General features: G+C 40.1%; 1 pseudogene; it reads left to right on the forward strand.

The window, feature by feature from the left end:
- The window catches only part of LOC110558826 (RNA transcription, translation and transport factor protein-like), a 75356-nt pseudogene extending 62348 nt beyond the window's left edge, over nt 1-13008 (forward strand).
- Nucleotides 13009-14578: the final 1570 nt, after the last annotated feature.

Below are 14578 nucleotides of genomic sequence, written 5' to 3' on the forward strand. Positions count from 1 at the left end.
TCAGGAAACTTAACTAAAACTAAGCTCAAAAACAAACAAACAAAAAACCCAACAGAACAAAACAAAAACCTACAAATGTCTTTACACTCTACACCTGTCAGAGGAATGGCTTTAGGGACAAAGAACTCTGCCAGACAGAAACAGGTGGAAATCTCACATCACACAATAATCTGATTTTTTCAACAATGGGGGATCTTTAACAATCCATTTTCCTAGCTGTGTACTTGAACAACAACAACAAAAAAAATGTTCTGTATAACAATGACCTATAACAATAAAATGGTCTCTATAACAAAGACCAGGCCGAGATCCCCTTTGTCCCAGAGAAGGACTGGTTCTATAGCCAAAGGTGTATATGCTCTAGCCTTTGTCTCCTGGATTTCTATACACTGTAAAATGGCTATAGGAAATTAAACTGTTCCCCAGGTTTGACCTAACCAACTTCTCTTGCTTGTTTGTTTTTTTCATTTTTAAGTTTACTTAGGTTTTTTTATTGATTACAGTTTGTTCACTTTGTATCCCAGCTGTTCTTAACTTGATTTCTATTTAGATTAAGAAAAAGTAGATTGGTGCGATTACAGTCCTAAATCCACAGCGACATCTTCAAGTCTACCAACGGTTTCACCTCAAAGTAAACTATGAAACTCTGAAAATCCTTTCTTTCCTTTGAAAACTCAGGACACAAAACTCTCTGGAGTTGGAGAGCTGCTTAGAGGGATGCTAGGGTAAATGACAGAAGTACCTTAAAATTGTGGGACAGACAACACATGCAGAAAGGTAATTGCACAGGAAGTTGCATGTGACCACTGCACAGGAAAGGCTGGCTGACATGTATACAATAATAGAAGAGGGAAATCTCAGATGGATGGAAGAAGCTCAGACAGCCAAGGTTCTAGACAGTGACCACCGTATCCCAATTGTCGACTTTGTCTGTTTAGGTGTACCGTTGAAGGAAACATCCACAGGCCAAAAGAGGCGGGAGGTACTCAGAGCAAGCCTGCCATGAAATCCCTCAGATCTTTTTTTATGGGTGGGAGTTGTGAAATGCTTTTTGCATCTATAATTAGGGAATGGAGTGGAGCAGATGGCTATGGCGCAGTTATAATTAAAGTATAATGCACAGTAAAATCACCTTGTGCAGCCAGTGATGCATCCAAGCCAGAAATATTAACTCTCTTTGAAAGTGCTTTTAAGCTGTTTCTTTGGGCTGCAGGGAAGAGCTATTGCATCATGACAACAACTTCACACACTCTCTTTTGTACCTCAAGTTCTTTCTGCAAAATTGGGATTGTCCTATACTAAATTAAATGGTTCACGGAGTCTCCTTCTGTAAGGAGCACTACTGTTAAAGGAGAGGCATGTGCTTTTCTTTAACAGTACAGAGTTGGTGTGCTGCAATAGATACCCACCTGGGCTACCAATTCATGTACAACTTGTCAGCTGCACTAGCAAACAAGCTCAAAGGCTAAATACCAAATGCAAAGAATCGAGGGGTCAGTTGTTAGGCTGAAAACCAGCTATGTAGTGTCTCAGACCCACATGATGGCTTCTAAAATGGCAACGGTCCACTTTTTTATTTATTTTTTTTCTAGTTAAGAAATAATAAGACAATGCTATCAGCACCATGCTCTGAAAGAATGGCTATGTCTTATGCCCACCACCATCCTTTTCTGGACCTGTCTTTTTTGACATTTAAAGGGAGAACATGGGGCTACAAGATAGATCTGTCCTTATCACTCATACTCTTGGAATCCTCCTCTTCTTCCTCCTTCTCCTCCTCTCCATCCTCTTCCTTCGACTCCTGCCTCTCCTGTCCCTCCTTCTTTGCAGTTTGTATTTGATTGGTTTCCATAATTGTAATTATTAAGATGATCATGAATGGCACAGGACATTTTCTCATTTTTTTTCAGGGACAAAATGAGTCTACTCTGTTAAAAGGGGAGAATAGGTACATGATATGTGATAAATCAGAAACGTAGGATCTTTGACTAGAAAACTATGAGCAGCTTAGCATATCTGAGTATCAGTTAAGCATCTGTTCTATTGATTTGTCAAGAGAGATGAAAAATAAGTGCCTTATATGAGTTCTGCTTTCCTTCCACAGAAGCTTTTGGACTCCTAACACATGCAACATGTGCTTTTGCTTTCTTGCAATTTTATTGTCCTTGAAGCTGTCATAGACACAAACAATCATGTTTCTCCAGTCACAGATCTTATTTTTCTGACCTATCACATTATATACACCAATTTTTCTCCCTTTCAAAACTAGACTCACTTTGTTCCTGAAAGGAAATTATCCACACCAACACTCAAAGTCCCTGTTTACTTTTGGAAAAGAAGTGGTTTCTTTCCTATTATTCCATAGAAAAAATAACACAAATAAATGTTCTTTGGATTGCAAAGATCAGCCGCCAATGTTAGCACTGGCATAGCATCTATTGACGACTCATCTTAAAAGGCTGACAGCTGGAAAATAGAGTAAGGGAATCCTAGTAAGAAAAAAGCCCATTTTCCTCCCAGAAAGAACTCCTACTGAAGCCGAACTGCTTTGCTATTTTGAGGAAGTTCTGGGTGACGTCAAACAGTTCAGAGGCTGAAATTGAGATCTCTGCCTCTCTCGGCTGTCCTTGGATAAGTCAACTTACCTCTCTGAATGTTTACTTCCTCATCTGTAAAATAATGAACAAGACTAAAACCTAGTTGCCACGGTGGGTAGAATTCCTTTACTAAGTCCACCCCCCCCCTTTAGCTCTACTGATCTAATTATTGTCTGTCCATTCTAATAGCCCCTCATGTTCTTCCTCTACCATCTCCACCTACACCCTTACATATCCACTACAGCCGAAACTCTTCTTGGTCCAAATTATAAAATAAAATGAGACCTGGCAATTTCCCACACAAGTTCTAATGGATAAGGGACAAACTCTTTAAACTTTGCTTAGATTCTTACCTGACAATGATCTCTAGGAAAGATGCAAACAAGATCTTGACATTTGCATCTCAAGCTTTAAGTGTCAAAGTGAATAAGTGACTGACTAACAAAAATCCAAAACAAATGACAAAAAGCATCCAAAACAGGAAGAAAACAGTTTCCAAAATATACTAGGATGGATAGATAAAGAGCATCTAGCGATGTCTAGGCTACTTTGGAGACTTTTTGTAAGTCAAAACTACTTCAAAGATCTTTGAAAGTCTACTTTTGAGAAGTTAACTGAACACAAAAAGTGTATGTATGAGTTATTGTACATGTGTAACCTATATGTTGCCACAAATAATATTTCAATTATGAGAACTCATGAAATGCCTGATGATAGAACTTAACGGGAGGCTAGCAAATACAACCCAGAACTTTATCTGACTTCAAAGAAAAGACAATATATTTGGGACAGTCGGCACTTAGATGCAAACAGGATATCAAGTTGTTCAATACATAAAATTCTTAGGTTATGATGTCAACTGCAATCACATAACTTATTAAATGAAACCACTTATGGATCTCATCAGATCTTAGTCACTAACTAACAGAGTTTAAGATGTTCTTTTTCTGTGGGGGGTGGGGGGTGGGCCATATGTATGTGCCTTAGAGAGGGATCAGGTGGGCTCTCTTCAGAGACCCTGGGCAATCTTCCGGCTGGACTTCATAAAATCACATCAGGCTGAAGAGGTTTCTGAGGCCTGTGACACCTGGATAGGGTCTTCAGCTCACCGCCTTCATCCTCCAAGTCCACCTGCCACTGGAGTAACAGAAAACACTTTTCTGTATGGAGTTTTGAGCTCATGATAAACTGGGGTCTCTGAGGCCAGAATATCTTTTTCAGTCAGAATCAGAGTAGGGCAAGGCCATGGCCAGATTGGATCACAATGAATCCAAATTTAACCAAGCATACTGACATAAAATTTGTATATATTTATGGCTTGGGCTTTTGATGAATTTGATTTAGTTCATTTTGTTCCTGGTTTCCAAACACAACAGTAGCTTAGATACATTATCAATTATTGGCATAAATTATAGTTCCTGAGTTGTTTTATGCTATGTTTTTCAAACTAAAACCTTTGGTCTAACCAAAATTGTTTTTAATTTGTTAGCCAAACCACAAATCTTCATTAACCTCTCATAACTGTCTAAAAGATATTACAATATCTTTACAAAGAAAAGCAGTTTCAGCCCATCTATGATAAAGTCAAAAGGAGCAGTTCCCATTGGAGGAGCCCTTACCTATGACTTTTCTTCTGAGTGTGTCTTTTCTCCTACCCCTTATGCTTAAACCTATATTGAAATACCATAAATAAAATCTCCAACTGGAATCAAACTGTGCATTTTGAAGACACCATAAGTTTACTGTCTCTTGGTCTGTTGAATAGTCTTCCTTCTGAGGCTTGGAACATCAGTATAAAGTTTTCATGCATTTCTTCATATTTGCTGGTTAAGTGAGCCCTCTATGGCTGACCTACATCCTTAGCCCAGGAAGTATATATTCAATATATATGTACAAGAAACTATAGTTCAGGGAACTAGCTTGATGGTTTTATAAAACTACTTTTTTTTTTTTTGCTCCTTTAAAAAAAAAAAGTCGGTCCTCTAGTTGAGATCCTGCTGTGCTGGTTTATATCACTGAGTTATATATTCTGATTTAATAACTGCTGAAAAAATCTGACAAAAAAATGCTAGCTATAAGTGAGAAGTTTCATCTTTCTGTATTTCAATTATTGTTCTAAAACTCCCTTTAGATGTCTTTTCATAGATAAATGACAAAAAAAAATCTTTTAGGTAGCATGGAACAAAGAGTGACGCAAGTATACATAATTAAATGCCTTCACTTTTCTCTTTAGGGAAACAGTAATGTTTAATATCTTGGCAGCTTAATAAAGCACAAGAAAATCAAGTTAAAATGTCACCAATAGGATGAACATGCTTTGTGTAGCTAAGTCTTCCAAAATGAAAATCCTTTCCTCCCCACTGCAAATAAAAAAGTGGGGCCTCAAGAAGGGCTCAGAAAGTAAAACAAAGTTCCAAAATAAGGGAAGTTTACGAGAGTTACAGGCTCCTGAAGATTCACATCCCCCCGACGCACACCGCCATTATGGTCATATAAATTATAACTGTTGATGAGGCAAGACTCTGATTGGTGAAGCTGCCTACAAGCTGCCTATTCACTGCCTGCAAACTATGCTAGAAACCCCCTCACACACCTTCCCTGAGCAGCCACCCAAGTGGAGTGACTTTTTCTCTATCTCAGATGCCGATGAGACCTTTAGACTCCTTTAAGCAACCCCAGGAAATTCAGTGTTTCACTAAGCCAGATTTGGATGACATCATTTCTTTGGTCCGTCATAGGTGCCATATCTGGGATGCATAGATGTTTGTTCACATCTCCCCAAGAAAAGTCACTTAATAAATTGTAATAAATACTTTACCACCCACTGATGGCTTTTAAGGTAGAAATATGATGGACTGTGATGCTCACAAGTGTTCTTGAGGACTCTGTGTTTCTTTGGCATACATTATCCTGTGCTAATAGCACATGGGCAACTCTACTGGTCAAGGGTAACTGAAGACTTCACTCTTTTCTTTCCCTTTGTTTCATCCAGGTCATAGGTTGCATGCAAATGTACAGATCTGTTCCCTGTTCCTTGCTTTGATCTCTTGCTTTTTACTTTACTGTCAGATTAGGAACAAAAATCAGTTGCTAGAATTTGGCTTTCAAAAGCTGTGATGTTCAAGGCTCTTCCTCATTTTTTCTTCTAAGAGGTTTAGTGTATCTGGTTTTATGTTGAGGTCTTTGATCCACTTGGACTTTAGTTTTGTGCAGGGGGATAAATATGGATCCAATTGCATTTTCTACATGTAGACATCCAGTTAGACCAGTACCATTTGTTGAAGATGCTGTCTTTTTTCCATTGCATGGTTTTGGCTTCTTAGTAAAAAATCAAGTATCTATAGGTATGTGGATTTATTTCTGGGATTTCTATTCAATTCCATCGATCCACCATTCTGTTTCTATGTCAGTACCATACAGTTTTTATTACTATTGCTTTGTAGTATAGCTTGAGATCAAGGATGAAGACACCTCCAGACAATCTGTTGTTGTACAACTTCCTGAACAAGCTCTAAGATCAACAATCAATAAATGGGACTTCATGAAACTGAAAAGCTTCTGTAAAGCAAAGGACACTGTCGTCAGAACAAAATGATAGTCTACAGATTGGGAAAGGATTTTTACCAACCCTATATCTGACAGAGGACTAATATCCAGAATATATAAAGAATTCAAGAAGTTAAATAGCAACACATCAAGTAACCCAATAAAAAAAAATGGTACAGAGCTTAACAGAGAATTTCAAGAGAGGAATATCTAATGGCAGAGAAACACTTAAAGAAATGCTCAACATCCTTAGTCATCAGGGAAATGCAAATCAAAACAACCCTGAGATTTACACCCATCAGAATGGCTACTATCAAAAACTCAAGAGAGAACACACGCTGGAGAGGATGTGGAGAAAGGGGAACGCTCCTCCACTGCTGGTGGAAATGTAAACTTGAACAACCACTTTGAAAATCAATCTGGCACTTTCTCAGACAATTAGAAACAGTGCTTCCTCAAGATCCAGCTATACCACTGCTAGGCATATATCCAAATATGCTCAAGTATACAACAAGGACATTTGCTCAACTACCTTCATAGCAGCTTTATTTGTTATAACAAGAATCTGGAAACAACACAGATGTCCCTCAACTGAGGAATGGATACAGAAATATGGTTCATTTACACAGTGGAATACTACTCAGCAATTAAAAACAAGGAAATCATGAAATTTGTAGGCAAATGGTGGTAACTGGAAAAGATCATGCAGATTGAGTTATCCCAGTAGAAGAAAAACACACATGGTATATACTCACTTATAAGTGGATATTAGACATATATTATAGGATAAACATACTAAAATCTGTACATCTATAGAAGCTAGCAAGAAGGAGGAGCCAGGGTAAGATGATCAATCCTCATGCAGAAAGGCAAAGGGGATGGACATCAGAAGAGGGAGAAAGGAGAAAGTTGGCAACAGGACAGGAGCCTACTACATAGGGCTTCTGAAAGACTCTACCCAGAAAGGTAGAGAAGCAGATGCTGAGACTCATAGCCCAACTTTGGGCAGAGTGAAGGAAATCTTATGAAAGAAGGTGGAGATAGGAAGACCTGGAGGGGACTGGAACTCTACCAGGAGAGCAACAGATATAAAAATTCTGGGCACAGGGGTCTTTTTTGAGACTGTTACTCCAAAAAAATGATCATGCATGGAGATAACCTAGAACCCCTAGAACCCCTGCACACATGTAGCTCATGGCAGCTCAGTCTCCAAGAGGGTTCCCTAGTAATGGGAACAGGAAGTGTCTCTGACATGAACTCAGTGGCTAGCTCTTTGATCGCCCCTTCCTGATGGGGGAGCAACCTTCCCAGTCCACGGAGGAAAACAATGCAGCCAGTCCTGATGAGACCTGATAGGATAAGGTCAGAGAGAAGGGGAAGAGAACCTCCCCTATCAGTGGACTTGGGTAGGTGCATGGGAGGAGATGAGGGCAGGAGGGTAAAATTGGGAGGGGATGAGGGAGGGGGCAACAGCAGGGATACAAAGTGAATAAACCATTATTTATAAAAATATAAACAGATTTTTTAAAAAGTCATGATAGGAGTGCAGATATTGGCATGTCGGCACAGGCGTAGTCTAATAACTTTACCCCCGCGCTGATCTTACTGAACCAGAAGCATTCTAAGCCACATATGTTTTCTAGAATGAGAAGGTCACACAGTGTCAGACGCTGCAATGCCAGCTGTGAGAGAAAGGATGTGTCATCCACCTCCTCAACTGCTACCTACACACAGACACACAATGTAACCCATTCACAAGGCAGGTAAGGTCTTGTATGTTTTGGACGGCTACCTAAACAGGAGCTTCCTAACTGATCCTCCTACCCTGTTCCTGACTTATAGGTAAGCCAGAATCTTTATTAAAAAAATACTTTAATCGAATCATGTCATATATGTGATGAAAGTATCTTTTTTTAATTTTTTCATTAATCTCTGATTATGATCCTGGCTTGGGGAGTCCAGCCTCCTGAAGAAATTCTTCCCCTTGTACCATCTCCCTTCAGTCGTCCTGGCCCACATGGACTCTTGGCTTTCAACCCATTGACCCAGCCCTGCCCTGCTCCCGACTCCATTCTCCCATCATGCTCTTTCTTCTACTCTTCAGATGAATGTCTCTTTCTCATTCTGAAAATTATCTCTCCAAAAAGGATTTCCCCCAGGGCTGGAGAGAGGGCTCAGTGGTTAAGAGCGCTGGGTGCTCTTCCAGAAGATGTGGGTTCATTTTGAGCACCTACATGGCTGCTCATAATTGTCTGTAACTATAATTCCAGGGAAGCCAACATCCTCTGGCCTTCCTGGATGCTGGGTACGCATGTGGCACACAGACAAAATACTAATACTCATAAAAATGAAAAATAAAATAAAGTTATAAAAAGGCTTTTCTAAGCTATTTGATCTGAATTTCTCACACCATTTCTTCTCTTCCCTCTCATTTCATGTCATTTCTGTCTCTCTCCAGGTTCTGAGAATGTCATGCTGGCATAATTGTATGTGTTTACTTTAGCTGTTTCTTTTTGGGTTCTGACAAGAATGCATGCATGGCACTAAAATCTTCACATTGAATTCCTGTGTTCGTATATCTAGTTCCTGGATTGTATTGTTTCCACCACCTTCACTCTTTCCTCTCTGTCTTGGCCACTGACAATATATCCAGGCAACTGCTTGCTGTCAGAACTCTGTTTATTTTAGTAATTTGGGTTTTCTTTCTTTCTTTCGAAGTGGATTAATGGGTGTGCTATTCACAGCTTCCAGAATTTTTTTTTTCTGTTGTGTCTTCCAAATCCATCCTGAAATTTTGCAAAAAGTTGCTGCTGGACAGGACACTTTACACCTCTATGTACATATACTATGGTAGCCCAAGCATACGACAGTCTGACCTTCAAAGGGATAAAAAAAAACAGCTCCTGATAGCTGTAGTGCTCTGTGCTTGCAGCTGAGTCCAGTGTTGTAGGAACTAGCCTGGGACTCACAGACAGGCCTTCCTGTCATTCCAATGAACTTAAGTACAATGTGACAATTGACATGAGCCAAGGCCCTCCAGCCCTCAGATGGCTGGAGACAAAATAAGGTCAGTTCATAACTACTTATAAATAGTCAAAAGGTAAATGCTATTTCAATCCCACATCTCAGTTGAGGGCATTTCTGGTCCTCCTTTATCCCAGAATAATGCAATGTTTACTTTTTTGTTTCAGTTTAGTTTTGTTTTGTTTTGCTTGCTTGCTTCTTGAGTCAGGGTCTGCTGTTTCTCAGTTTAGCTTCAAATACGCTTTGCAGCTGAGGATGACCTTGAGTATCTGGTCCTCTTGCCTCTGCCTCCCAAGTACTGGGATGATAGGCATGCCCTGCCGCACCTGGTTTATGGGGTCCAGGAGATCAAACTCAGGGCTTCGTGTACACGAAATAAACACTTTCCACACTGAACTACGTCCTTCGTCCACAGTTTGAGCTTTGATTCCTGTTCTGTATTATAATTTAGATTACGATACACAGTCATGGAGCAGCCTCACTTTGGAGAGGATAACAAAATATTCATGAGGAACTGTATTAAAGGATTGCAGTGCTAGGAAGGTTGAGAACCACTGCTCTGTCTCATGGAGAATATGAACCTGCAGCTGTCTAATTAAAAGTTCTTGCATAAAAACCATCTATTGTTTGTCCTGCCTGATCAGCATGCTATTGATATAAGGTGACATCAGTACATACTGTGTGATGTCTTGTGGGTTGAATAAGCAATCCAGATATTTTCTGTGTACAATGTAACAAAGAACAGAAGAGTTCCTTTAACCCAGAGGTAAAACTATAAATAAATTTTGTTATACATCCCACATGAGTATGAACTATTGCTGATCCTCCTCTGTTATCAGATTAAACAAAAATGCATTTATCAAGTCAATGGCTACATAAACCTGAAAACTTGTCAGTCTTCTTTGTAAAGAAAAAAAAAAATCCCTCCTCACAGTACTCAGGTATTATTCGACTGTTGAATTGAGATTATAAAACCCTATAATAAGGTCTCTGAGATCCATCTGGATTATTTCAATGCCATATTGAGACATCTAACAGAGATTTGATAAGGGCACTTTCTGTATACCTCATTTACCTTCTTCAGGCATAACAAAGGAGGAACTAATATCTATCATCTTTAGAATATGATATTGCTTTTCAACTTCAACTCTAGATGAATATGGATAGAGCAAATAAGAAAGGTTTCTGTGCCTGCTGGTTCCTGGGGTGGGGAGAATTCCATTGGCAGGGTTCTGTAACCTAGAACCCCTGCACAGATGTAGCCCATGGCAGTTCAGTGTCCAACTGGGTTCCATTGTGATGAGAACAAGGACTGTCTCTGACATGAACTCAGTGGCTGGCTCTTTGATCACCTCCCCCTGAAGGGGGAACAGCCTTACCAGGCCACAGAGGAAGACAATGCAGCCACTCCTGATGAGACCTGATAGACTAGGATCAGAAGAAAGAAGAGGAAGACCACCCCTATCAATGGACTTGGGGAGAGGCATGCATGGAGAAGGGGGAGGGAAAGTCGAATTGGGAAGGGAGGAGGGAGGGAGCTACAGGGGGATACAAAGTGAATAAAGTGTAATTAATAAAATTTCAAATGAAAATATTTTTTAAAAAAGGTTTCTGTGTGGCTTTTCCAGGCTGAAAACTCTAATTTTGTCTCCTAATCATTAGGCCTGAGCTAAAGAGAAGAGACATTGAAAATCTCAGTTATATTGCAACCCCACCTTCCACATTCCTGGTAGCTTTGATGCTCTATCCTTCTATCATCTCCCCATGCTCATTGGATTTCTTGGCTTCCCAGTTCAATTTTAGCATGTTGCATTTGCCTAGTTGTTTTTGTTTTCATTCTCTCCCTCTCATTTTTTTTCTATCTTCTAGGGAAACTCATGTAACTCATCTTTATTCAGCACCGGTTACCATCTCTTTTAGACTTCTAAGAGCAAGCTACCTGAACAGTAGGCTTTCCCTATCCATGGGAGCTCTTACAAGGGTGCTAAAGCCCATGAGAAAATGAACCCATTTAGTGAATACTGAACTTGTTTTACTTGTTTTGTTTTGTTTTTTGAGACAGTGTTTCTCTGTGTAGGCCTGGGTATCCTGAACTTTTTTTTCTAGACCAGTCTGGCCTCGAATTCACAGAGATCCTCCTGCCTCTGCCTCACTGAGTGCTGGGATTAAAGGCACATGCCACCAGACCCAGCTGGTCAGCCAGCTGAACTCTTATGCCTTATTTTTCATTCTACTCAGTGAAGTGCCCCCAGGATTCAACTTTGGGGATGTCGAGGATGTCCTTATCTTCAGCTGGGGCACGATACTAAATTCCGGCAACTTCTTTGGTTGCTGTGCTTACCTTTATTACAATTAGAATATCTCCTTGCTCTTTTGAAATCTAACCTTGGGTAGGAGGCTGGGACTCAAAAGAGGAAATAAAGGAACCAATTTATGTAGAGATCCACCTACAGCACCTATCAGCATGAAGAAGTCTTAGCTCCTACAAGAGAAGGGCAGTCTACCTCTAACAGTCTCTGAGTTAGGAGATTCTGACCAGATGGCTTATCACTGTCTACTCAAGGTCTGTTCCTTTAGCTCAGGGCAACAGGTGTTTCCACGCTGAGCTCAAATATTCCTTAGGCTCAGTGACTCTAACCACTAGGTTCTCAGTGTGCAGCTTTGTTTTGTTTGGTTTTGTGAAGAGGCTCTTGACTCTCTGTAAGCGATGAAGAGACCATTTGTCTCTCATACTCAACCTTTAATTGCGTGTTAGGAGCACGCGGTTTCTCCACCTCTCTGTGGTGTCACTACAGCTTAGTAATAACCACACAACCCTACTGTTTTATCCCTGTCTAGCAAAAACCTGAACTTAGCACCCCTCAGAGTCTCCTTTTCCAATAGATGTCCTCCCTGGCCAATGTCAGTGAAATATACAGAAACTAACCTTTCCTCTTCAACCAGAACTGCACATTTTCTACATAGCTCAAAAAAAAAAAATCCTACATTTTTGTTTTGAGACAGAGTCTTACCATGCAGCCTTTAGTAGCCTGTGGAGACCTGGGCAGCCAGAGTGGGTATTTTTGCGGGGGGGAGGAGTGGGGGAGTGGGGAGAGTCCATATTTGGACACAGGCTCATGGCCTTGGACTGCTACAACCCTAAGGGTTTCAATTGAGAAGATAAAACAAAAAGTACAAAGCTTATTGTTTGGCTTGAACACCAGAAAATCATATACTATAAGACTGAAGAGAGAGGTACCTCAAGAAATGTCCAGAGCAGTGACAGGCCCAAGTTCTTCCAATCTCAGAGATGTTAACTGTTTTTTCAAGATGAAGGATGGACAAGAAACAATTGCCTAGCTTCTTGTTTTAGCTGTTAGACTTGAATATAAAGATAATGCTAAAAAAAAACACAAGAAGTTAGTACCCGATAACAGGAAAAACACTGAAAGTGCTGCTAGAAGTACAGAATCATTAATCAGCCTGAACATAAATAATCGGAATTTTAAGGCTGGCGCAATGGCTCTAGTTAACTTCACACTCAGATTCAGTGTCATGATGATTACTCGGTAATGTTTAAGGCAATTCACAGTTTGGATGAGGGGATGCTAACACAGGGTGCAGTTGCTACAGCAAGTCGAACAAAAGAGGGCTTACCTGTTGCTTTAGACAAACATATTCTTGGCTTGGACACTGAGGATGCAATTCTTAAACGAAGCTGTTCAGATTCTGCGGTTCCTGCGTATAGAAGAGCTCAGAGAGCTACAGGCAAAAAAAAAAAAAATAATGAAGCCATAGTAGTCATCAGGCAATTATTGCTGATCCAAAGACAGACCACAAACTGGGGGAGGTTGGAAGATGAACACATCAGGGTTTCAGCTTCTCACCTGCTTAGCATGATGGGAGCAGTGTGTACTGGTGTGTGTTTGGAAATCAAATGGTTCATTATTAAGGGAGGAATCCAAGGAGATTGACCATACTGTAAACAAGACCCAATCAGGAGTTGTTGCAAGGGATATCCCTTGTAATGATGCCCTGAGATTCATTGTCATCCCACAGAAGTGTTTTATCAGGCCTTCCACCTCCACATGTTTAAACAGTGTGCACAAGCCAACTTCAAAATAAGCAGAGTTAGCATTCTTGACTCTCGGCCCAAATGTGGGTGCTCACTATGAGCTCATGCCTTCATTTGGAGGCTGGTATTTGTGGGGCTTAGAGAATTCTGGGGCCCCTGGATCAGAAAATAAAAGGCCAAGGGATATGTGCTAGAACCATTTATTAAGACTCTAAGATGTAAAATGTATGTGGAAGCATTCTGAACCTTGCCAGAGGTATGGTGGTGATGTCAGGGAAACAGCTGTACCAGAGTACAGATTCTCAGTCTATTATTTTTTTAGAGAGCAGAGTAATTGGTGCACACTCCCCAGGTTTTATTTACCACTTCTAGAGTAAAAGGTATCACCAGGAGTTTATAGCATTTATATAAACAGGCAATAAAAATATGTTTAATTTACCTTCATTTTGCCAAAGCCCTGTATATTATCAAGAACAGCATGAGCACTTAATTTGTTTTCCTGAGTGAATGGTCTCAATCCTGGGTCAGGATTACTGTTGCTTACTGGAGGATATGATTTTGATATTGATTCCTATACTGATTCTTGGTTTTCTCATTGTGAAAGGAAGGTGATGATGATCCCAGTTGTCTGAAAGGTTGGAAGCCTAAAATGAGGTAATATCCCAGAGGGGATGCTATCAAGCCTAAACTACCATAGAACGCTTTGTTATTTGGAGATCACTCTGCCTGCTGAACTTTTTTTCTTTTACTTACTGATCTCTAAACATGGTTAATTTTCAAAACTGGACATTCATAATTTTTTCTGCCCTTCTTTTGACAGTTGTGCTCTATAGATACACATTGTTTTTCAGGACTCCATATACCAAAGAGACGTAATGTTGCCATAGGCTTTAGGATATGCAGATCTTAGCTCATACCTACATTTCTTCTGGGCAGAAATCAAGGCCTTTATGATTTCCCCAGAAATAATATTTTGTTCTGAAGCAACAAGGTACAAATGAAAGTCTATCTTGAATGAGGACCCACAACCTAACTGTTGCAGAAAGACAATTAGGAATTCTACATTCCCTTCCTACCAACACCTGAGCTTCGTGGATGCTACCAAACATCTTGCCTCATCACTACCAATCAGGTACCATTTGCCCCAGACCAAACTCCTAGGAGACAAATTGGCCATCATTAACTCAGGAGCTGTGCTATATTCATTCCTTTTTATTCAGGTATTTTTAATGATTTATTTATTTTTATTTTTATGCACATTGGCGTTTTGCCTTCATATATGTCTGTATGAAGGTGTTGGATTCCCTAGAACTAGAGTTACAGACAGTTGTGAGCTGCGATGTGGTTGCTGAAAACT

Source organism: Meriones unguiculatus, chromosome 17 (genome assembly GCF_030254825.1).
Source record: "Meriones unguiculatus strain TT.TT164.6M chromosome 17, Bangor_MerUng_6.1, whole genome shotgun sequence".
In the NCBI taxonomy this organism is placed as follows: domain Eukaryota; kingdom Metazoa; phylum Chordata; class Mammalia; order Rodentia; family Muridae; genus Meriones; species Meriones unguiculatus.